Here is a 23,801-nt window from a genome sequence, read left to right as displayed (position 1 = left end):
TTCTGATTATGTGGAAGGCAAGCAGAATGACAGTGACTACCCACAGCGAGATTGGAAGATACTCAAAGATAAGGGCTGCTCCATAATTTTCTCTCATATTCAGTCTCCATATACTTCTCTTTGACATACTATGTTGGTTGTTTATACAGTACTTATGCAGCCCTAAGGCCTGTTCAAATCGCTGTGAGAGAACCAAAGAAAAGAAAGCGAAGGTGGAAATATGGGACATAATGAAGATAGTAAGAGCAAAGGAGAGTACATCATTTTATGTCATTTCAGTTTGTTTGCAGCAAGGACTACCCACCCAATGGAGGCCCCAACCCTCGGCCTGTCCTCTGTTTCCCACCATCTTCCTCCAGATGCCAGTCTATCCCACCAGAGCCACTTGCAGATGATTTCCACCATCGGAGCAAGGCCACCAGTTGGAAGAAGCTTGAAGGAAAACCTTTGCGGCCAGTACCTTGACTAGGAAGCTGGCTTCCATCTCCATTTCAGAAGGCCTCAGAACACTCTATAATCCTAGAGGTCTTTATACCCATCTCTTTTTTACATAAGAGAAACCCATTTTGCAGAAACGGGATGTATAGGCTTTGAAATGTTGTATCTAGAATCTGCAACCACCATCAGTGCGAGAAAAGGATTACAGAATCCTCTTATGTTACCCACAAGATGATAATCATTGAGATTTACTAAAGCAGCAAGTCTGACAAATACACACACAATCTCCTCTTTGATATTCCAGGCCTTGCCCTCTGAAATACCACTCTAATTCACAAATGGTCTGTGATTATCCTCCAGGACATAGCTCATTGCTTCATCACTACTAAATACAACAACTGTAAACTTATAGTAGAAGCAAGCCATGCAAACCTTTCTGGTTTAGACCACAAATCTGAGTCTGTTAAAAATAACATGCAACTAAGGGCTCCAGCTGCAGTCTTTACCGACCCATTCGCCTTGCCTAGCCTCCCCCCTGGCACGGTTCCGCTGTCTGTTATCCACAACCATGATTGTAAAGACTGGAGGGGGATATCTGTATGTCTTCCCCTATATGGTAGGTTAGAGACACAGAGCATCCCAGCCAAGGTTCTATATATAGCACCTATGGCCGATTGGCAGAAGGCCTAGTCGGAGCATGAATGTAAATTACTGTTTCGGGAATTATTTTTCACCAACCTGCATTACCATTTCGCATGCAGCGCTTTGAAATAGACTTTTATTCTAGAATGCGTGATACAGATGTTCCCCTTGTGTGTCGTTTGGCAACTTGACATGATAATAAATAAACACACTGGAGACTTATTCAGTATGAGCACGCAATGTCACCCTGTCTCGCATGATGGTAGAGAGAGCTGCTTCAGGTGCGCAAAGGAGCATGAACAGACATGCTTGAATAATATATAGTAAGACCCGTGCAATCTATGCCAGAAGTGTGAGTAGCAAACAAAAGATTCAAGAACAGAACAGGGGCATAGTAATGATGGGCGGTTGTTATATAGCACACTAGGAGTAGGGGTGTGCTTTGTGCCATGAAACAGTGCTGTATGAGGGAGCGGTAGGGTTTCGATTAAGTCTTCTTACAGAGATGATATATCCCCAGAGGTAACAGCAACCAGTATTTTCTGGAGTGTTCTTACGTTCCTGTCAGGAAACATATTTTACATAGCTGTTTGTAACTGTCCTTGGTTTTCTGAACCACTATCCTGAAGCAGCGTCTTGTCAATTTTTTTTTTTGTGGCATTCTGTCTCATAATTGAAACCTACCCATCTCTGGCTTCAATCACTGAAAACAGGCTTCTATTGTTATTTGGCCATGAGCGAAAGTCAGCAACTGTTTGAAGGACACAATGGGCCTCAATACAATGTTGCAGGTCCAGAAACAAGGGTACCAGTAAGATCACCTGCACCCTTGTTTTCGGACCAGCAAACTACAAGACTGCCTGCCCGCAGCCGCTGTGCCCGACAGGTCTGACCCTGCCGGGCGCAGCAGCCACGATAGGCAGACTAGTCACAGGAGCAATGGTACCACTGTTAATGGTGCCGGTGCTCCCGTATACCCATAAGACTATATGGGAATGAGGATTAACAAATGTACTGGTGCCTGACTTCCCGGATGCCGGACTTGTAATAGCCCGATGCCACTGGGAAGTCAGGCGCCAGTAAATTATTATGGGGCTAGCAGTAACTCGTTGGTAGCACCAGCAGGGACAGCAGGGATACCGCCGGACCCGTAATGAAGCCCAATGTGTCGAATACCCACAAAAAATTATAACATTTACTCTATTGAAAGTAGACATACAAAAATGTAGTTTCGATTTTTGCAAACTGTTGTTCGGAGCGGTTACTCATTGTGACAACAAGAGAATAGAACTTCCTGAAATTATGTAAGCTCAACTAAACTAGTATTTGTGCGATTAAAAACGACGTGTGCTGTATGCATAATGACTAATTCAGCGACGTGCAAATGTGCGATTTGACCAGAAGAATTGACACAGTATGTTATGTTATGGTGAATGATATTTATACAACGCACTATAAAAAACTGAGTGCGTAATTCGCGGTTTGTTTATCTGTCTAGTAATGATTGTTACTTGTGTATAGTTTAAAGAGCAGTGAATAGAGGTATAACATTTTTGGACGTATTGATGACTCGCCTTGTACACCAATATATTCAGTGCAGAGTTATGGGTTGTTAAATGGACCATATTGTGATGATTATTTCTTGAAGACCCGCAACCACAACATGTATGCAGGCTAATGATGTCTACACCACTTTGTCCCTTGGGATATCCTGGTGTGCTGTCACTGTTGCATCCTTGTTCACCATAAAGAGGGGGTTGGGTGGAGGGGCGGGGGATGAACCTTTTCTATGGGCAATTGGTTCTCTTATCGAACACTAATCTTACCACTTCCATTCTAATGTCATCTGTCTGTGGTTCAACATAAAACTTTACTATCTCTGTCCTTATTTTCTGGAAGGGCCTGCTATGTGAAGCGGGTGCATCTGGTTCTACGTCCAATTGGGATCTATCACTACTTCATAGCGGTAACCTTTCATGCACGTCGTGGTCTCAACTGCTCCCCCATGTTGTCATGTCTGTGTTAATTTTGTGTGGTTTGTGTTTAGGATTAGGTTTCATCCGGTTCTGAATTATATGGTAACTTGTTATATCCGATTACAAAATGGCTACTAAAATATATGATTTTATTCTATTATCTACACAGCTATATCATACCGTTCTGAGCATGCCATAGTTTCCAGCTACTGTTGGATAGATTCTTCAATCAACATTGGTGGATAATCATAAATGCTGCTTATTGTATAACCGTTATGTGGGACAACCGACAGGTACCTATCTGCCCATTGGTGGTATCAGCAATAAGGAGCAACCTGTCAGCGTTCATAATATAAATATGTGCTGAAGCGAAAGCGTTGCGCTTGAAAGAGTAAAGAATCCATATCTTCTCACGAATGTAACACAGTATGCGTCATTAGAACATTTTGCTTGTGTAACAAAAGGACACACAAGAATTGAAGTAAAGGGATTGATCGATCGCTGATCACAATCGGCGTATCATGAGGAAGTTATGAAGAACATTTGAAGCATGCAATGTTTGCTAGCTATAACTTGTACTGAAAAAAAAAAGATATTGTTCTTTTTGTGGACTTAATCTTCTCTTGTGAGCATTCTTTGCAAAATAAAAGCACTTGTTACATTGCAGACTATTGATCTTTTCTTAAAAATAAATGTGTTGCTCTCCTATTTGGGACAAGAAAGAAAAGTTACGCGCTGTGAGAGGATGTGTGTGTTTATCTTCCTGGTTCTGCGTTAACTAACGTTATAGCGTGGCCACAAACGTCTGTGAAAATAGGTGGAGCATATCGCTTGGACTAGTGATGACAGTTTGAGGGTCGGATGATCTGTATTCTTGCCACGAGGGCACTTGAACTTAGGGCGATGCATCAACTGATAAGATTAGCACAAGATGGCGAGTCCGACGCATTGTTTTCCCATGTTTAAAAGTCAGGAAAACTAAGGTAAGATGCATAGGAAACATTTTGAGATCTATTACAGTATGCTTAAAAATACATGCACAAATGATCGGGACAATAACATTTTTGAGCGAACTTTCCCTTTAAGGGAAAAGATACAGTAATTTAAAAGGAACATTAAACTGTCAACTGTCATAGATGGCTTAACTTCTTGACTATTCAGGTAGGAAAATTACATTTTTACCTATTGACAATGTATAGAGCCCTATACAGTTCTCATTTCATTGCCAATCAAAACATGTTTAAACTATACTTTTAATTGTATTGTAATTGTGTCTTTTAGATAACAATAATAAGCACGTCCTAAAGAGATGTGTGTCAAATAGAATCTTGCTTAATTTTCTTGCACAGTTCTATCAAAGATTTCTATTTATGAATATATGGTTTTGATATTTCTGTCAGGGATGTATCTGGTGCCATTAGTGTATTATTTCAGACAATGGGTCTCATCACGAGTTGGGCGGTATCCCCGGCGGTAGTGTTACCACCAAAACTCCCGGCGCTATTAGCGCCAGATCACGGGTTTGGGGCACCGGTAAGTCCCCATTCCCCATTGGGTCCATTCATGAATTCCCCATTGCCCATTGGCCCCAATGGGGAATTTTTGGTGCTACTACCGCTGGTGGTATTAGAGAAGCGATAATAGCACCGACAATCGGCAAAATCGTGGCAGATTTGCCCCCAGCTCAGAGCTGGGGGTAAATCCTGCCAGACCCAAGATTTGGTGGACCCTTAAATGCGTTAGTAATAGCGTTACCGCCGCAATTAAGGGTTACCGCCAAACTCATGATGAGGCAGAATGTCTAGTCTGGCCACAATACAAAATGATCCATTAAACATTGCAAACTAAAGATCCATTTGTGACCTGCCCCGTCCTGTCCCGTCCCCAACTCCCCACTGCCAACTGCTCCCATCTGTCCCGCCATCCCACCGTCTCCCTTTTGGACGCAGCCAGAGTACCACTTGTTCCTTTTTTCCATCCACCACTGCTCTAAGGCAATGGTGCCTGCTGATAGTTGGTGCTAAAGCGCCACCTAATAGCAAAAGCTAAAAAGAATCTTAGACAAACTGCATTGTATTGGTCCATGAACCTCAAAATAAATAACCCTCAGCCAGTGGCTTGCAGAAGATGACACAGGAGATGCTTGGCCTCTGAGGAGATTATGGCACTCTCCTTAACGTATGATCACTTCTTGTTAAAAACCTGGTGAATTTCATTCTTTTTTAGAGCAGATTCTGGGCCTCATCAGCTGTATTCCCGGCTGTAATACCGCCGACTGTAATAGCCCTAGCACTGACTGGTCCGGTGGTATTACCACCGGATCACGGGTTGGGCCTTAACGGTAAATCCCCATTCCTGATTGGGTACATTGGATCAAATGGGGAATTTTCGGTGCTAATACTGCGGGCTAATACAGCCGGCAGTAATATTGCCAAAAACAGGGATTTTCACCTCCAGAAAAAAGTTGTTGGTAAAATAGCCAATTTAGCACCTAACTCGTGATAGGGCCAGCCCTTAAATGCGGCGGTAATACCGTTACCACCGCATTTAAGGGCTACAGCCCAACTCGTGATGAGGCCCTGTGTCTGGAAATTCAAAAGGCAAAGACAAAGGCTGCTCTGCTGAAAGGCGTCTTTTTTGCAAACGCATGTATACTCCTCCTAGGCATTAGGACACAATATAATTTTGTGGCAGATGGGGTCCATTGGAAGCCATTACCAACGAATTATAATTCCAAATGCTGCTGTCTCCTATTGCGCTTTCATCCTATCAGAAAAACTCACGTCGTTTCTAGTGGTGTGAGATCGTGGCAGAGGAACATGGTATTTTCTCTGCCTCTCCGGGTCTCCTCGGACACGCGGGAAACAAAGAAGTGTAATAAGTACATTGAATGCGCCTAAACCGGAGTTTAACACTCAGAAACCAACTGGCAAGTGCGGCGCTGGAGCTGTGGCTCTGGCAATGAAACCGGGATGTCATCTCACCAAAATGTCAGGCGTAGCGAAAGTGATATCACATGAGCCGTGACCTCTGGTGACATCATAGGAAGTGATGTCATTTGATCCCACCCCAAAGTGACATCACGGGAAATGATGGAACATGTTCTTTCTCTCCTTGACAGACAGGAAGTGGCATCACATAGCATTGTTCCAATGTGCACTACGAAAAATATGGTTATGATATCACTGTAATGTGATATACATTTCATACAAGAATAGATCACCATATGTATCGTTAATAGTGTTTATAGGCCCATGTTACCAAATTACTGTTTATGTAAGCAGATGTCCAACGCCAAAGGATAATGATGTGTTATTGTATAGCACTTACACTTCAGCGCTTTATATACAACTATACATTCAATATCACCCGACTTGTGTTGGTATTCAGTTATCAACCTCAGAAGGATGAAAGGTTGAGCTGGCTTTGCCTGGATTTGAACCTGCAACCTACAAATCACACACAGACATTGCAGCAGTGAGAGCTCAACCCACTGAGCTATCTTACAGGCAACAGCTATCTTACTAGCTACTGCAAAATGAGCAATTGTCTGAATGTTCTGAAAGTAAGAAAGCAAATTAAACTCTGTAGTGGATACCAATAAACTGGTAACTGAGATTGAACTGCAGACCCGTTCATCTGCAGGTCTGGTGAGAAGTTGGCCACATGGATCTACTTTTCTGGATTCAGAGGTGGGCAAAATAAATACCATTGGGAGGGTTCATAACTGTGTATTAAAGAATTTAGAGTAGTGCAGGGAAAGCAGCGCAGTCACACAGCATCCCGTACTCTGGGCACTCGTAACCTCACATGCAAAGAAACATCCTGAACAGCATGCCAGGGAGACAGGAAAGATAGATACATTACAACAAAGCATTAATCGTGCCACAATTAAATTATGGCCCACTTTATGGTCAAACATTTCTACACTGTAGACAATCTTTTAGGCACAAGGCATTTGTTAAGTGACGGAGGACACCTATAATTGCAAATTGCAAAAGGCAAAATACATAGTCCGAAATGGATGCTTATTCTACTCTAAATGCTTTTTGGAATTTTTGTCTGCATTGTGAATTTGAGGTGTTTAAGAACAGATTAAATCAGTGAAGTGAGTCTAAAATAAACCTTTAAATGAATATATATATATTTTTTTAAGAGGCCTGAACAAGAAAGCTCCCCACTCCAGAAACAAAGAGCCACGTGGCACTGGCCACAGTCCAGGAGATTCCATACACAAACTACATTGTTTTTTTTTTTAAAAAGCATGTTTTCATTTATTTTTAGGGGTAGCAAGGGAGACCTCAGAGGTCTCAGAAGCGACCCCTGGCGACCCCCACATGACTTCCCTGAATGAAACAAGCCCTCAATAGCTCCTATAGCAGCACAGCTCTCGGAAGTTGGCCGACGTGTTGGAGGCCTGCTGCTGAGGGTGGCCTTCCTCGTTGGCAGCGCTGGCACTGTGTGCCTGTCATAAGCCTGTCGCTCCAGTGCTGTCATTTAGGGAACTGCTCTCAGTGGCAGAAATAGGAGTGAGGGCTGAGCAGGGAAAACTGTGAAGCGGGTGGGGGCATGGGGCAAGATGATACTGGTGGGACTAGAAGAGAGGGCAAGTACGAGGGAGGTGGGGAAGGTCACAGGACGCTAAGTGCTTTTTATTTCTTTCGCAGGGGGGGCAGATGAGGGTGGCAGGACACGGTATTTTTTGGGGAAGCTTGAAGGGGAGCTGTGTATGTACTCTTCCTTTGCGCCTCGCCTCTGCGCCTGCTGCACTTGTGCGGCCCATACACGCCCATCATTAAATGAAAGGATAGACGGATCTGGATGGCCACGGACTGCTGGGCCTGGACACAGGTAACAGAATTGATTACAGTGATTTTGGCTGTAAGTGGACATGTTCCCCAGCTCTGAGGTTTGGCAATGCTAGGAAATAAGTGGTGAATAAAAAACAACATGAATTTTTTTTATTGAGAAGGGCGGAATGTGGGAGAGGCAGTGCAATTCCAACGTGGAGAAGTGTTGGATTCTTTCAATTTGTATAATATTATATATGCTAAAGGATGTTTAGCAATTCGCATTTATAAGTTCTAATATGCTCTTATTATCAAATATTATGTTATCTTTTGGATCTGAAGTAAAATCAACAAAACGAAAAAAAAGATGAATGAGCAATCCCTTTAAAGGAGAAAAGCAAGAGGCTGAATGGACTAGCTTCCAAATGGCCACTTATAAGAATCTCAACAGAAGTCTGACATTTGGCAGGTCTATGGTCACATGTGTGCCGTAAGTGTGGGTTGGATCATAGCGTAGTTTGGGCCTTCAACACTGTCCCTTGGATAAACACTCGTAGTGGACTCCTAGTCCATGGAAGGCATCAGTGGCACTGACACTCTAATTCCTCAGTAGGTGGCAGTAAAATTAACAGTGATCTCGGTTGTGCTATACAACTACAGCCAGGAGATTGGAGTTTCTGTCTGCGATGACCACAAAAAAAAAACATGGACAATCATTTTTGCTCTTCTATAGAACTTCCTGGCTAATTCTCTCTTCTTCTAAGCAGTGTAGTTATTTCTACCCAATTTAATGGTACTTAATGTATTACCCTCAGAAAGATGAAACACAGAGTTGGCTCTCCTGCAGGATTTTAACTTGCTAAGTTTAAGCTGGCCCTTTGTCAGAGGCAAGCGCTTAACTGGTGAGCTATCCAACCAGAAAGAGAACAAAGGTGAGTCAGGAAAAGAGCATCAATAAAACGATTGGACAAATCATAAATGGATACCACCTAAGTGGGTGGCCCGGCACATGAAATGGCAGCCGAGGTATTGGCATCCACTCGGATAGCAAGATAGGATGAGATGAGGCCTCAGTTGTATCTCTATAGAGCTTTTTGAATATATGCCTTAATCCTCTAATCTTCTCTTCTGCTAATCATAATTTAGCCACTAGACCAAATTGCATTCCCCTTAGCAAATCAGTCCACCTGACTGTTCTCCAGGGTCCATGTTTGCCAAAATGTAGGAGTAGCACTTATATTTGGTAACTTTCGAGCAATAAGAATGCAATCAAACATTTACTTAAACGTATATGATAAATTGAGGTTCTTAATAGTGCTCAGGACCATATATGCCCCTGCTTCACAGCGCTATTGTAACGTACTATAATAGCCCAATTTAATGGTGCTCCATTCATCGATTCACAAGGATGAAGGGCCTAGTCGGCCCCCCTGTAGGATTTGAACTTGAGAAGTACAGGCAGGCACCATGTGAGTGTGGGGCGGAGCAAGGGCGAAGAGCACTAAGAATCACAAATGTTTGCGTGCCGACCTTTAGAGCACACCCCAGCACACCTCTACCATTTGTTTAGCTCAGATCCTTTGCAACCTGCCAACCGAGTTCTCAAAAAATGTTTTCTTATTGTTTACATACAGGAAGGAACAGTGCTCTTTTGATCAAAAAAGAAAGTACAACATAGCAATAACACCCGATACGGCGGGCCGGATCAGGTGATAACGTTCGGGCCCAAGTTATAGGCACGAGCACAGCGATGGGACCTGGTGCCGTTACCAACCACGTTATTGCTATTAAAGGAATGGTTCGCCCAAAACATTTTATTGCAAAAAAAGATGGGCAATAATAAAAAAAATAGATTGGCACATTTTTTTTTATGTCCCTATGTACAATTTTGAGCAAATTAAGCTCAAAATGTACAAAAGGAAGCACATGGCGGCATCCATTTTGTGAAATTGATGCCCGCCCTTGCTTTCTTTTGTGGCACTAATGAAGGAAAAGCCAGCCAGCTGTATTAAACAAAAGCTACCACTGGGTGGCTTTTCCTTCATTGGTGCCGGGACTCGAAGGACGCAGACCGGAGACTACAGGCAGAAAAGCTGCAGCTGCATCTCGGTAAGTGTTATTTATTTTTTTAAAATAGCTGCGTTTTTTTTTTTAAAACCGCAGCTTTAAAAACGTTGTATTTTTGTTTGCGGTAGCTTTTGAAGCTACCGCAAACATAACTACAACGTTATTGTGTTTCAAAATGCTGTAGTTTTTCTTTCCAAGTTTCTCGGGCTCCTCTGAGCCGGAGGAGCCTGATAAACTTAGAAAGAAAAACCGCAGCGTTTTCGAAACACAACCACGTTGTGTTTCTGCCTAAAGCTGCTTTCCCATTTGGGGCTTTCAGCTGGGGGAGCACCGGAGACCCAAAGTGATAGCCACGGCAGGCAGAAACACAACGCGGTTGTGTTTCAAAAACGCTGCACTTTTCTTTCTAAGTTTCTCAGGCTCCTCCGAGCCGAAGGAGGCTGAGAAACTTAGAAAGAAAAAACACAATGTTTTCAAACACAATAACGTTGTATTTATGTTTGCATAAATACAACGTTTTTAAAGCTGCGGTTTTATTTCTAAGTTTTCCGGGCTCCTCCAGCCCGGAAAACTTAGAAAAAAAACTGCAGCTAGTGCTTTTAAAAAAAAAAAAATAGCACTTACCGAGATGCAGCTGCAGCTTTTCTGCCTGTAGTCTCCGGTCTGCGTCCTCCGAGTCCTGGCACCAATGTAGGAAAAGCCACCCAGTGATAGCTTTTGTTTACTACAGCTGGCTGGCTTTTCCTTCATTAGTGCCGCAAAAGCAAAAGCTAGCACAGGCGGGCATCCATTTCACAAAATAGATGCCCACATGTGCTTGCTTTCCTAAATTTTGAGCTTCAAGTGCTCAAAATGTTACATAGGGACTTAAAAAAAAAAAGTGCCAATCTATTTTTTTTATTATTGCCCATCTTTTTTTGCAATAACATTTTTTGGGCGAACCATTTCTTTAACATCCAGGGTTTTAAATCCAGAAACTTGGGGGGCTAACAGCAATGTATTTTCTTCTAATGAACGGGATGCATTGTGGTGTCTCGTTCATTTAAACACAATACTTACTTAAAATAGCTGCAATGAATCTGGAAGGCGAGGCTCCATACAGAGTCGGTCTTCCGTTTCCCTGGCAGCCACCAGGTGCATGGAGCGGCAGCATCGGTGTCGGCAGTGCTGCCGCCGCCAAATGAATCAGGTAAGTGGGGTTGTTGGTGGGATGGGACTGGAGACCCACGGGGAAAGGTGACAGGGAAGATGGCACTGTGTGGGTAGCAGCCATCAGGCTGCTCGAAACACAGGCTGGGAACGCGGGCATTCAGCCCGCAATCCAAGCAACCTGCTTGGTTGCCTCTCCCGCGCCAGGTGCATATAGATAAGAATAAATAGAAATACACCTATCACATTAGTAACGTCAAACTTAACTAAGGCTGTAAATCTCAGCACTCCCTGCCAGCAAGAGTCCAAGAAATCATTCAACTGAAATCCAAGATGTGCGGGGGAAATAATTGTGAAGTGAATGCCCTAATCTCCCTGGCACAGGCGCACCCACACATTTCAATGCCTCTTTCATCATATGCATATCACACACATGAACACAGCCGTTGACTTGCCACACTAAACAGTCTGCACGGTCTTGCCACAAATGACTTCATTTTGGCTCTGAAACGTAAGTCACTCACACAGCCATATTTTTAAATCCCTTTCTCGATTAAAATACACAAACTACAAATGTTTCCCAAAATGTTTTTAATGCTATAGAAAAGGGTGTTTCTCCTGCACAGAAATAATCTAGATTAGCAGCAATTGAGCGGACGGGGGCCCGCCAGATATCGGCATAGGAAATGCCCCCGCACAGGAAAGCCCTCTTTGTTGCCTCGTCAGCCCTGTTGTGCTTGAAACAATAACCTGTTTACAGACGCCGCCAAACGCAGCAGTCGCAGCTCGCCGAACAATGGTGTGATCGACCAACAGGCTGGAGTCCCAAACCTTTTTGTTCAGGGGACAAGAAAGTGATGCCGTTTCAGCGATTAACGAAAAGGGCGGGAAACAAAGGCTGGAGGGCAGTCAAACCTGAGGCGTTGCTTCACTATTTCCCACAGAGTGCTGGCAACGATAAAACTCTCTGTAGTCTTGAATTCCCACGGATGCAGTAAGCATCTTACCTGCTCTATATGCCAGCATGCCCCATCATTTAGGTAGGTCATGGTCATTCATTCCGTTGTGGGTTTTCTGGATTCCGCCATGCAACAGAGCCAGCTAAATCACTCTCATGCTACATGTTAGCTCCCCTCTGTGCAATTTCACTCCTTTCCAATGCTTAGTGGTTAAAAGAAAGGTGTCAAAACAGGCAAAATCACCATAACACTTTCCTTTTTCACTATATGTGGGGAAAAGTGTAAATGCCTCCAGCAAGTAACGATTGCCAGCGTTGTTTACATTGGTTGCTTTAGCAATGCGCCTTCTTCTATCAGTAGCGGCTGGTGACTTTTCTAATTGGATGGGCGTAAATCTTCCCCAGGAAAAAGGAAAAGCGACCAAGTTCAGCGAGGGAGCCCGCATCATGGTTCTGGGGAGGGTGGGTTCAGTTGTCCCCCAAGAAAAAATGAAAAATTATGGGTTAAAAGGCAGCATTTTACAACATATTTTCAGTGGACAATTGGATCGAAAGCCACACAGTTTACATTTGGTTTTGTAGGGTGACAAATGAAAAAATCGGATAGTTGCAACTCACCAACAGCACACAGAGCACTTTCCAACACATTTTCTCTATGACTTTGGCCACAATATAGCCCAGTATAAAATCATTTTCATACTGGCTGTGTCCATGCAGGCCAAGGCAAGTTGCACAACTACATGCCCGAATGACCGTAAAAGAACACACTCCCGTCGGCTTTGCCAGTAAAAAATGCCTTGCTGCAGTTAGAAAATATAACCAGACTAGCTGCACTGATGTATTATAGTCTAGCCATGTAACTACACTCATCTTGTTTGGTATACCTTTGGCGCCTCATCTTGTTTATTATACCCTTGACGCCCAGTAAAAATGCCATGCCACAGGAAGAATACGTAACCAGACTGGCTGCATAAATGAAGGCCAGTCTAGGTACGTAGCTGCATTGATACTTGGCAAGACTGGCCTGCATTGCTGCATTGACTCTGGGTAGGTTTTCTTACTGTGGCACACACCATTTTTTTACTGGGCATCATGGTTTGTTGTTACGTGGCTAGACGTCCTAAATTGCTGCAGCCAGTCTGGTTATGTTTTCTTCCTGCGACATGGCATATTAACTCGTCATCAAGTGTAAAATAAACCTGATAAGTGTTAATACGTGGCTTGATAATACATGTTGATAAGTGTTAAGTGGCTGCACTGGACTACATTCCTGCAGCCAATCTTGTTTCTGGCTCTGGCATGGCATGGCATGGCATTTTCTTTTACTGGGCATCAAGGTTAAGGAAAACATGATAATGAAACACTGCTTGCTTTAAATGTGATGCCCAGTAAAAAATGCTATGCCAGAGTTCAATCTGTACATGTTTGTTAAAGTGGCAAGACATTGTAGTACTGGGAATTAAGGGTGAAAGCATCATTACTAATGTCCTTATGTGCTACTGGCCCACATTGGTGGATCTAATCTGGACACATTTCATAATTATTGTATGGCATTTATTCCTGGGCATCTAAGGTGAAGGCATACCAATGAGTCTTCCTATGTCGTACTGGCCTACATTAGTGGGTCCAGTCTAGACAAATCTTCACAGTGGCATTGCAATATTTACTGGGCATCAAGGGTGACAGCAGCATGATGTGTATTTCTATGTGGTGGTGGCCCACATTGGTGGGTCCATTCTGGACAGGCTTCTTTATTGTGGCATGGCATTTTTTTATTGGGCATCAAGGGTGAGGGCAGCACAATGAGAGTTCCTATACTGTACTGGCCCACATGGTGGGTCCAGTCTGGACATATTTTCTTACTGTGTCATTGCTGGTAAAACCAACAGGAGTATGCTCTTATGTGGTAATTCTGGCATACATTGGTGCAGCCTCCATGGGCATGTATAGATACAGACAACATGAATATGTTTGTATACTTGCATATATGGTGTGCAAAGGCTTAAGAAAATTAGCTGGAAAATGCTCCTATGGAATGTTGATGACTTTCATCGATTCGATTTTTTCATGTGTTACCCTACAAAACCCATTGCAAACTGGATTTGTACCCACTTTTCACAGAAAGTGTGCTGAAAATGCCCAATTTTAACACAATCATTGAAAAATTGTCATGGGGGAGAGCCGCGCCGTATCCCCCTTGCTTGGTTGGGGCTTGCTCGCTACACTACGCTGCTCGCACATATTTGGGGGAAACATTTCCCCCTGCAATTAAAATATTCACCAGGTCACTCCCAGACACCACACTCTTGTCTTTCTGTCTTTTCTTTTGCGTTTGACTCTCCCACCCCTCTGAATTGGGTCTCAGAGGTACCCTTCCATCCATTTGTAAAGTTGCCCTCTGGCGCACGTCCCCTGTCTCAGAACAAGCAGCAAAAAAGAACAGAGAACGGCTAGTACAGCACTTCTCATTTCCGATACCTTTCCTTTCCAAAGTGAAACTCAGAAGGAGTCAGCCCCCCATCTCATGTGCTTTCTCTGGGCGAAAACCTAAAGAGCCTGGTAGACTAAAGCATCCCAGTGGAAATATTAGGCTCCTTTCCCACTAGGGGCACTTTGAAGCACTTAACTTGTGTATAAGCGCTATACAATTACAATTACTAGGGGCTCATGGAATGTACAGAGTTCTTACATTTCTTACCCCATTGCACATTGTCTGAGCAGTGCTGTCCTGAGCCCTGACTTGCAGAATAAAACCTATGAGCGTGGTTCTAAAAAACGGTGTTTCTATCTGCGATTGCGCACACGCGCAGATAACAAGAGAAAATCTGATGGCCCAATTGTGGATGATAGCGCTACTATCCACCTTTTAGAGAGTGGCACCATCATCAAAGTGGAGCTAATTTTTAATACACTTGTAAAACAAATTGTTGAGGCAGTGGAGTGGAGCAAAGGCAGGACTCAGGTATGTACTGGGAGAACAAACACGGCTAAATGACCCGATGAGGCCCAACAAGGCTGAAACACATGTCTGGGGTTGCTGTTGGCACTCTTGTTCAGAAGAGAATTGCCATAGCATATCAGTACTGGACAAAGACTGATATGCAAATGGTTATTTCCCTTCTGTGAAAGGTACAGTGAGCTAAAGTGTGGCTGCGGACTCTCGAGTGCATACCTTCCCAAAGAACAGGTCATTTAGCCGTGTTCGTTCTGGCAGAGGGCGCCTATCAACTATTTTTCGATTGTTTAATGGACTTAGGTTAAGTCACCCTAAGTTTCCTAGGGTCACCCAGACGTGGACCCCTTGCTTAGAGAGGCACAGCTCCACCTCACTAATGAGGCCCAACAAGCCTGAAACACATGTCTAGGTTTGCTGTTGGTACTCTTGTTCAGAAGAGAATTGCCATAGAATTTCGGTGCTGGACTGTCCAGGTGGGCGAGACAAAGACTGATATGCAAATGGTTATTTCCCTTTTGTGAAAGTTACAGTGAGCTAAAGTGTGGCTGCGGACTCTCGAGAGGGTACCATCTCAAAGAACAGACCATTTAGCCGTGTTCCTTTTCGCAGAGGGGCGCCAATGACTTTTTTTCTTTTTTCACTAAGTATACGGCTTGCACACCCATCAAGACATTCTTTTTAGCAGCCATTTCGCCCCCTTCCGTATGAATGCTGGAGCTCAAAACCTGCAGTATCTAAGGAGCATGATTCCCCAGGTATTACGGCATGAACGTTTTTGGATTTTCCCAGGTTGCGTGTCTACACATATCTTGAATTGGCATCCTCTGCCCATGCTATAGTCCTTGTGGTTCTCCTTGGACCGAGACAAGCGGGAACATCCGCTGAAGAGTATGCAATTGCAATCGTATACCTAATTGATCTGCGATCTGGAGCCTTTTTTCTTGGTTGTGCATCCCGAGACTTTCCGAATTGCACTCTTGTGATTGCCCCTTTATTCCATACACCATTGCTTCCCTGGGTCCTGGCAAACGATGGGGCAATGGGGTCAGCTTTTTCCATATTTTGCCACTGTATCCACAGCTGCCGAAACACATAAACAATCAATCCAGCTGATTTTTCTCTTATCAGTAATTTTCTGGTTGCTCCAGGTGCAGAAAGGTCTCGACTGCGGCCAGCAAGTTCTGCATCGAAGCTTTAACTATTCGCCAGGGGAGGATTGTTAACTTTTGGCCTGGAAGCAAGTAGCATTTTCTGGTCCATCTGTAGTGGCCAAAGCCGACAATGGAGGTGCCCAAATTCCCAGAACAGCTAATCTCAATACCAACCTCTCCTCACCTCCATATTTGACATTATTTGGCTTTTGCATCACTTTGACATTAGCCGGTAAGATAGCTCAGCGGGTTGCTGTGATATGCAGGTCGCAGGTTCGAATCCTGGCAAGGCCAACTCAGCCTTTCGTCCCTCCGAGGTCGATAAATGAGTAGCAGTTTTGGTTGGGTGATATTGTATGTAAATATGTGCTCTGTAAAGCACTTTGGATTAAGGCGCTATGTAAATAACACATTATCATTACTTCCCTTTTATGCAAGATGTCTTTCAGTTATGTTTCTGGTTTCTTAGAGGCCCGGGCCCAGTGAACCTCCGCCACATACCATACGTAGTAAAATGACTTCACAAGGATAATATCATTTGGTGAAATGGGAAAGCTGAGATTTTAGCCCAAGTTTCCTTGTGCCCCAGTTTGCAATTTGACAGCAGGCCACCTCTCTCCCCATCTCATTCCGCCCATCCCATCCCAACTTTAGTTTTAGACCAATGTCATGAGTTAGAGAAGATGGAGGTTTCATTGGTAGAGTTGAGCCAGGGGGGGGTCTGGCTTCTCGCTATGATCCAAAAACAAGCTGACACGTTAAAAGACACATATGTGGCTTCCTGCCTCCCCACTGCACAACACAAAAGTCATACCTATCGCCCTGTCTACCTCTCCCCAAAAACATAAGAACCTCACTTGGCATACTGCCCTCCTACCATTACACATTATATAATGGTTAATATTTATTTATTTATGAAGAAACACTATATATTATAAACCCATATGAGTGAGACTTTCCCTGCAGACAGTTAAGGAAAATAGGACACAGAGAAGAAAGAGGATTTTCTCAGGATCACATAAGTGTTGATTGGGGAAGCTGAGGATTTAATCCCTAGCTTCCTGGTGCCACAGTTTAAATTTTAGACAGCAGAGGAGACTTCATCCCCTCCTATTCCATTTTCGATATTAGAGCTAACAAAATGCTTTCTGCAAAGTTGTTATGCCAGAGCAAAACTAGTACACTGGTTAATAAATCTGGCTTTCATAGCAGCAATTAACATGATAAAGCAACCTGGCAAAATATAAGAGAACTCTTAATTGAAACATATGTTCATAAAGCAAGCAGGCATTACTTCATCGAAAAAAGAAAGGGGTTGAGCCCGTCCCACATACAGGTAAAGTGCCATCAGGTTAGGCATAGATCTTATCAACAGTTGTTCAATCTACTGATCTACCAGTGTAGATTTCTACCTCTATCTCATTTACCCGATTTTCCTTACCCATCACCTTCCAGTGTCCTTCCTTTGCACATCATCCTTGATGCCTGTTCCTCCCTTCCTCGCAATTAACTTCCAGACTTCTGTTCCCCTTTTGTGCCATCCGTTAACCCTTACCTTAGTCCCCTTTCCTTACCTTGCTTGCACCCTCTTCAGTTACCCATATTGCACACTCACCAATTCCTTATCACTCATGCCTTTCCATTGCCTTGCCTTCCAGTCAGCCTCTGCCAAGCATGTCAAGAAGTGTGGTCAGGATCTTGCTGATAAATGTGGCTATGGGATCTGCACTTGGATATTGTGGAGAAAAAGACGCAGGGGGCACTTTGCTTTTCTTGTGCTTCCAAGACGCTCTTTCTTGGAAATTCGGCTGCATATGGAAGCTGAGGGAACAGCAAGGGAATTCTTTCTGTAATCAGGTGATGAGAAGGAGTAAGATTTACCTTTCATATTCCTTTGTGTTTTCAAGGAAGGTGGAGTGGTGTGTGTCTTTCTGTAAGTGTGTTCATGTTCGGTTTGTGTGACTATGGTGATTTGTTTGAGTGCATTTGTGACTGGATAAAGCGTATGTGGAAGGATGCATCTTTGTATATGTGAATACGTTGTTGATTTGCATGTGGGTTTTTTGTTGGTCAGATAAGAGTGTTCTGGACAAGATAAAAAATAAAAAAAACATAGGGGGTTATTCAGAGGCCTTTGGTAATGATTAAATCAGCAGTATTTGGCAAATGCCTATTTTAGCTCCACCTAAGAGGTGGTGTTTAAAAAGCCAAATTGGACTCAATTTACAAAAAAACATTGTGTACAAAAGGGAAGTGCAGGTGCTGCTTTTCAACACAGTGAACAAGGTTTTTACAAAGGGCCATGGTAAGGGGAGGGGGGCATTGGGCATCTCTGATACCCTCTCCGCACCTTCCCAAGTAATGCACACAAGGACCAGCACTGACACTTTTTTGTGCATAGTAAAGGACAGGAGTGAACTGAACCGCTACTGCACATAATGCATTTCCACCTTCAGTTTGAAGGTGGAAAAAAAAATGTTCACATTATAACTGGAGGAGGCAGTATTTCTACAATATCTAGAGAGGTATTTAAAAATGCCGCCTCCACTGTTGGCAAACTTTAAATTGGATGTAGTCTCAGAAATACCACTGGTGGAGATGATGTCTGCAGCTGTGTTTCATAAAAAAACATCCACCGCACTCTGATTGACCCCTTAGTTTCTAGTGTACTAAGAATTAATAACTGAATGTTACACCTTTCTGTGTGTGTTTTTCAACTGTGCCCAAAAGCAAGTACCACAAACAATCGTACAGCCCTTTCTATAAGCACCATATAGTAGCATCCATGGGTGCTATTCACAGTGCTATTAAAGTCTTTTTGTAATGAACTCACCAGTTATCAAGAAATTCACCTGAGAATAGGGGATGGCAGAATGAAACAAAGACACGCTCTGATAAGACATGGACCCTTACTTCCTTGGCAAGTGTGAGTCGTGGTATGCTGCCTAGGCTTCCAAAAGACCAATGGTGGATGGGCTGCATTGATGCCAACATTACCATCCAGGGTCACAGAGTCTGTCATTTAAATGTGCACATTTCCGCCGGGTGGTATGAACATACCCTTGTGCCTTGGCTCTTCTCCCTCTCACTCACCCACTGTGGAGGCCCACCTGTGGGGGCTGCCCAGGCACATCTGCAACATTGCTGAAATCAAGAAGCGTGTCCCACCCCCATCAAAATAATAACTTGAGCAGGCCTTGGAGCACTAGGTTCCTTTGAGGTAGGCTGGATTCTGAAGGATATTACTTGTTTCAATTGTTTGTTATATATTTTGCATCTCTGGCCTAGGGAATAACAGCCTGGTCAGCCGGGGTGGGGGTGGGGCAATTGAGCCTTTGCCCCCCCCCCTTCCCTGGCCCGCCCAGCTGTTGGCCATTTGTGCTCATCTTTTTAAAGCAGAATGTCTCATAGTAGCCCATGTACCATTGAAGACAATATGACTCTCACACAGGGCTTGCTGTTTGTAGCTGTTGAAAACGTGCCCATTTCTAACAGTGCGTCTAATCGCTGTATATTTCCACAAATTGCTTCTTGCACAATGCAGTGTTCGGAGAGTTGCAGTATTGGCTGTGGGCCCTGCTTGCAAATGTGTATCTTGAGCACCACAGTAGAAGGGCCTCAGGTGATCCCATCTGCTCCATGAGAGCCAGCAGCTAGTCCTTCTTGCCTGTATGATCTGCATGGAAAGGAGGCGATTGCTACCATTCCTTACACATGGAGGCATAAAGGACGACAACACCAGTAGGAGATTCTAAATGGGCACATTTATTAAGTGCAACTTTTCGCCTTTCTTTCCTGCACCCAACTGGCGCGTCTCAACTCAGCCGCCGCCTCCTCCTCCTCCCACGTGTCCCTCCCCACGTGGTCCGGTGGTGTGGAAACTCTGTCCCATTAAAGGGACAGCCTGCTGCCCAACGTAAGAGGGATCTGCCTAGTGTTTTGTTTATTTTGATATGGGTGCCTCCTTTTCTTTTAGCAGGAGGTGGCTTCTTTGCAAAAGGGGGAGGGGTCCGAGAGGTAGTGTGCGAAATGCCTCTCGTGGCACTTATGGCCATCGCTGAGCCCTGTGCCATTCTCCAATCCTCCCTTTTCTGATTTCCCCGGCCTCTGGGCAGCACCTCAGAGTTCCAGTGTGAATAGTGAGGCCCCCTAACAGCGCCAGTGCCAAGCTCCTGTCTCCTTCACTGCCCATGCATAGAGGACTGGGGAGGGGACATTTTGGTGGGTTTTATTTGTACCGCCAGAGTTCTGGTGGTATCTAGTAGGACATGTTTTTATATCCACTATGATGATAAGGCTGAAAAGCAGAGGCCCTTGCCTGAGCCTACCAGAAAGTAGTGCCATGAGGCTGAACTAATGCACCTCATACGATGGAACTCACAGCGACAGAGAGGACAACAGGAAAGTCATGGATTAGCTGACAGTGCCCAAAGGGGCTAGAAATAAAAACAATAATGACTATACAGATTTATAATTATTTATTTATGTAGCGCTGAGGACGTGTCCCGCAGCCATGAGAGCGCTGACAGAACAAACAACAAAAAACAATAGCCGGGGGGGCTGGTCATCAATGAGGTACCAGGCTACGCAGAGTCGCTCAATAGATCAAAGGTGTCTTTAGACCATGCTTAAAGCTGGCAAAAAAGTGGCAGCCCCTCGGATCGGGTGGCAGGGCATTCCATTATTTTGGTGCAGCATAGAGAAAGGCTCCCAGAGAAACCATTGTCAGTTTGGCCCTGGGAACACACAGAAGGAAGGAATAATTAGATCTCTGCACCCTCCGTTCAGTGTGCCAAGGAAGTCTGCTAGAAAAATACACAGGACTAATGCCACATAAGCACCTGTGTGTGATGCAAAGAAAGCGAAAGGTGATTCTACTGGCAGCAGGTAGTCAATGAAGTGCCTTCCTGGCCTCAGAGGTATGATCCCTCCTGCGTAGGCCCGCCACGACCCGCACCATATTGTTTTGCAGCATCTGCAATCAGCCGATTTCTCCTTTGCCAATACCTTGCAATAAACTGGAGCAATAGTCTAGTTTGGTGCCAATTATAGCCCTGTTGGCACATCTATTGTGGTTCAAAACAGGTCTTATCTGAGCTAACAGTTTAAGATAATATGCGGAAGAGGAAATAAGGCTGTTCACGTGCACCTTCATGTTAAGTTCTTGGTCCAAGTTTATACCCAAGGTCTTCACTTCAGGAAGTGTAGTAATGGCACAACCTGCTATTTGAAATTCAGAGAACTCAGGACTTAACTTTCTCAACTGGGCTGCCGTGCCAGTTATCATCAGCTTGGTTTTTATATCATTGAGGGCTAAGCCATTCTCCGCCATCCAAGTCTGTGTAAGCAAGTAGACTGAGTGGATGGTTTCGTATCTCTGGTATGATCGCCTGAGAGATGTATAAGACACTGGTATGATCAGCGTAATTTTTGTATATTAATTAATTGGCTTCAAGCAGTTCAAATAAGGGCTTGGTGAAGATGTAATATAATGTGGGAGACAAGCAGGAGCCCTGAGGGGCTCTGCAAGTCACCAAAAAATCATTAGCTTTGGCGTCGCCACAAAATACTCTATCTGAACGGTCTGACAGGAAGAATCTGTCCCAGTTGGCCGCTGCTGGCGAAAAAGAGGCAGAATGTAATAGCCTTGAAACTAGCAGAGCATTATCATCTAAGTCAAACGCTACTGACCAATCCAGGAGAATGAGGAGAGGTGTACCACCTTTCTCGAAGACCTTGAGGATGTTGGCCTTCAGATCAAGTGTTGCTGATTCTGTGCCATGTGCAGTTTGAAAACCTGACTGCCGCTGGCCTAGGATGTTGTTTTTAGATAAAGATCTTGCACTTGAATATAAGTGGCCCGATCCAAGAGCTTGAAGAGGAACGGGACGTTGGTGATAGGCCTATACTAGGCTTTTACTGGTCAGAGAAGGGACCTGGAAGATAACTGGTTGTCCCATGTACAACATACGAGCAGGTCAGTAACATACTAAACCAACTCCATCAAAGACATGAGTGGATTTCCCACTCCAGATACTAAACCACTGAGAAAGGGACAGTGTTACTGCAGTTACGGGAGCAGCCCTCCACCCAGAAGCCACATGTTGCTTAAAGGAGGCAACGGCATATACCATTTTCTGATTGTTGGCTCAGCCCCCAGAATGGGAATGGGACTTGACGATTAGTAGACTGATGATATGAGGGGAACACGCTCAAGAGAGAGATCATAATCAATGGGATCTAATAGAACGAGATTTCCATTTTGGTTCCTTGCAATGAATCGCCCAGTGAAACTGTTCTGTACATTATGAAACCTATACATCAGGCATAGGTCTGCAAGTAGCTGTGGTAAAAGATTGATGTCAGCTCACTGAGTGCCTGCTGGAGTCCTCAAGTCGAGCCTACTTGTCTGACCTTTGTGAAACTCAGCAGAGTCTCAAGATCTCAAGATGCCGCCAAGGTTCAAAGCTACTCTCATCCCTCCACGGTTGTGTCAGAGGTTCCCGTGCATGCTTGTCTTTGTTGGGCAATACGGGCCAAAATATAGCGGAACATTCTTTGCACAACTGGATTAGGGGGCAGTTCACAGCACTACAGAGTGTCACATGTACGCTAATACAATGACAGCAGTCACATCTGCAGTCAGGTACCAGGACTATTTCACAAATCAGACTTCGACAGATATTGGTTTTTATTGAGGTATTTATTGAGCGCAACCCTAGTTTTGGGAAGCAACAGAGCACTTCACAATCATAGGGAGGAAGAACATGGTGAAGGAAGCAGAGAACCAGAACAGGGAGCTAACAACAGAGGAGTGGGAGGGTGGGCAATTGGTAGCAAGGGATCTACAAGCAACCAGGGGAGGAAACAGTGGGGATCAGATCACTCAAGTAGGGTGGGGAGTGGAGGGTGTTTGGACTTGTGTGTTAGGGAGGAGCCATGCCTTGAAGAGGAGGGTCTTAAGCTCCTTCCTGAACTGTAAAAGTAAGGGGGTGGGTCTGATATTGAGGGGGAGGAGGTTCCAGAGACTTGGAGTGTAAACAGAGAAGGCCTATCTTCTGGTTCTTTCCTCAGTTCTGATGGTCCAAAGGCCTCAGGAGATGCTGAGTTTCTCAGTGAGGTGGCTTGGGGACTTCAAGGTGACAGCCTTGTAGATTATTCAGTAAAACTTGAAGATGATACAGGCTTTCGGTGTGAGACAGTGCAGTTCCATGAGGGTCGGGGTGATGTGTTTGAATTTGCGGAGTCATTTGATGAGCCGTGCTGCAGCATGCCAGACACATCTCAGGGATGCCAGTGTAGTCACGGGAATTCCTTACCATCCCTATCATCTCACGTGGAGTGACCCTTCAAGCATTTGCGGTATCGGTTAAAATCTGACATGTGATATATTATAAACATTAGAACAAATTCAAAGTGTGCATTTGTAGTTTGTATTTTATATATGTTTATATAGCACTTTCACCAAAATTACTGAGTTTGGTACAGAACATTGCACAAATCAAGAATGAATGATATGAATCTAAACACGAAGAGAACAGTGAAAGAAGACGCTCTTTTGAGTACGAAAGAGAAAGGGGGTTAAAGGACTGATAGAAGCATGTCACTTGAGGCCAATGTTGTGAAGCCAGAGGAGCGACGGAACGGAAATGAGACTTGGCACAAGGAGGTTTA

The 23,801-nt window shown here is 44.2% G+C and overlaps 1 protein-coding gene and 1 long non-coding RNA gene across 3 annotated transcripts in view; one reads left to right on the top strand and one right to left on the bottom strand.

Moving 5' to 3' along the window:
- FBXL7 (F-box and leucine rich repeat protein 7) overlaps positions 1 to 23,801 on the bottom strand; it is a 994,658-nt gene that overhangs the window by 350,395 nt on the left and 620,462 nt on the right. The gene's annotated exons all lie outside the window — the stretch shown is intronic.
- The window catches only part of LOC138498545 (uncharacterized), a 62,687-nt gene continuing 49,910 nt past the window's right edge, over positions 11,025 to 23,801 (top strand). Inside the window, exon 1 of the long non-coding RNA XR_011278736.1 lies at positions 11,025 to 11,102. This is a non-coding gene — a long non-coding RNA (uncharacterized lncRNA). The remainder of the gene's footprint in view (positions 11,103 to 23,801) is intronic.

This window comes from Ambystoma mexicanum, chromosome 5q (genome assembly GCF_040938575.1).
Source record: "Ambystoma mexicanum isolate Mex_15411 chromosome 5q, UKY_AmexF1_1, whole genome shotgun sequence".
Lineage (NCBI taxonomy): Eukaryota > Metazoa > Chordata > Amphibia > Caudata > Ambystomatidae > Ambystoma > Ambystoma mexicanum.
This window is presented reverse-complemented; position numbering and strand designations above follow the sequence as displayed.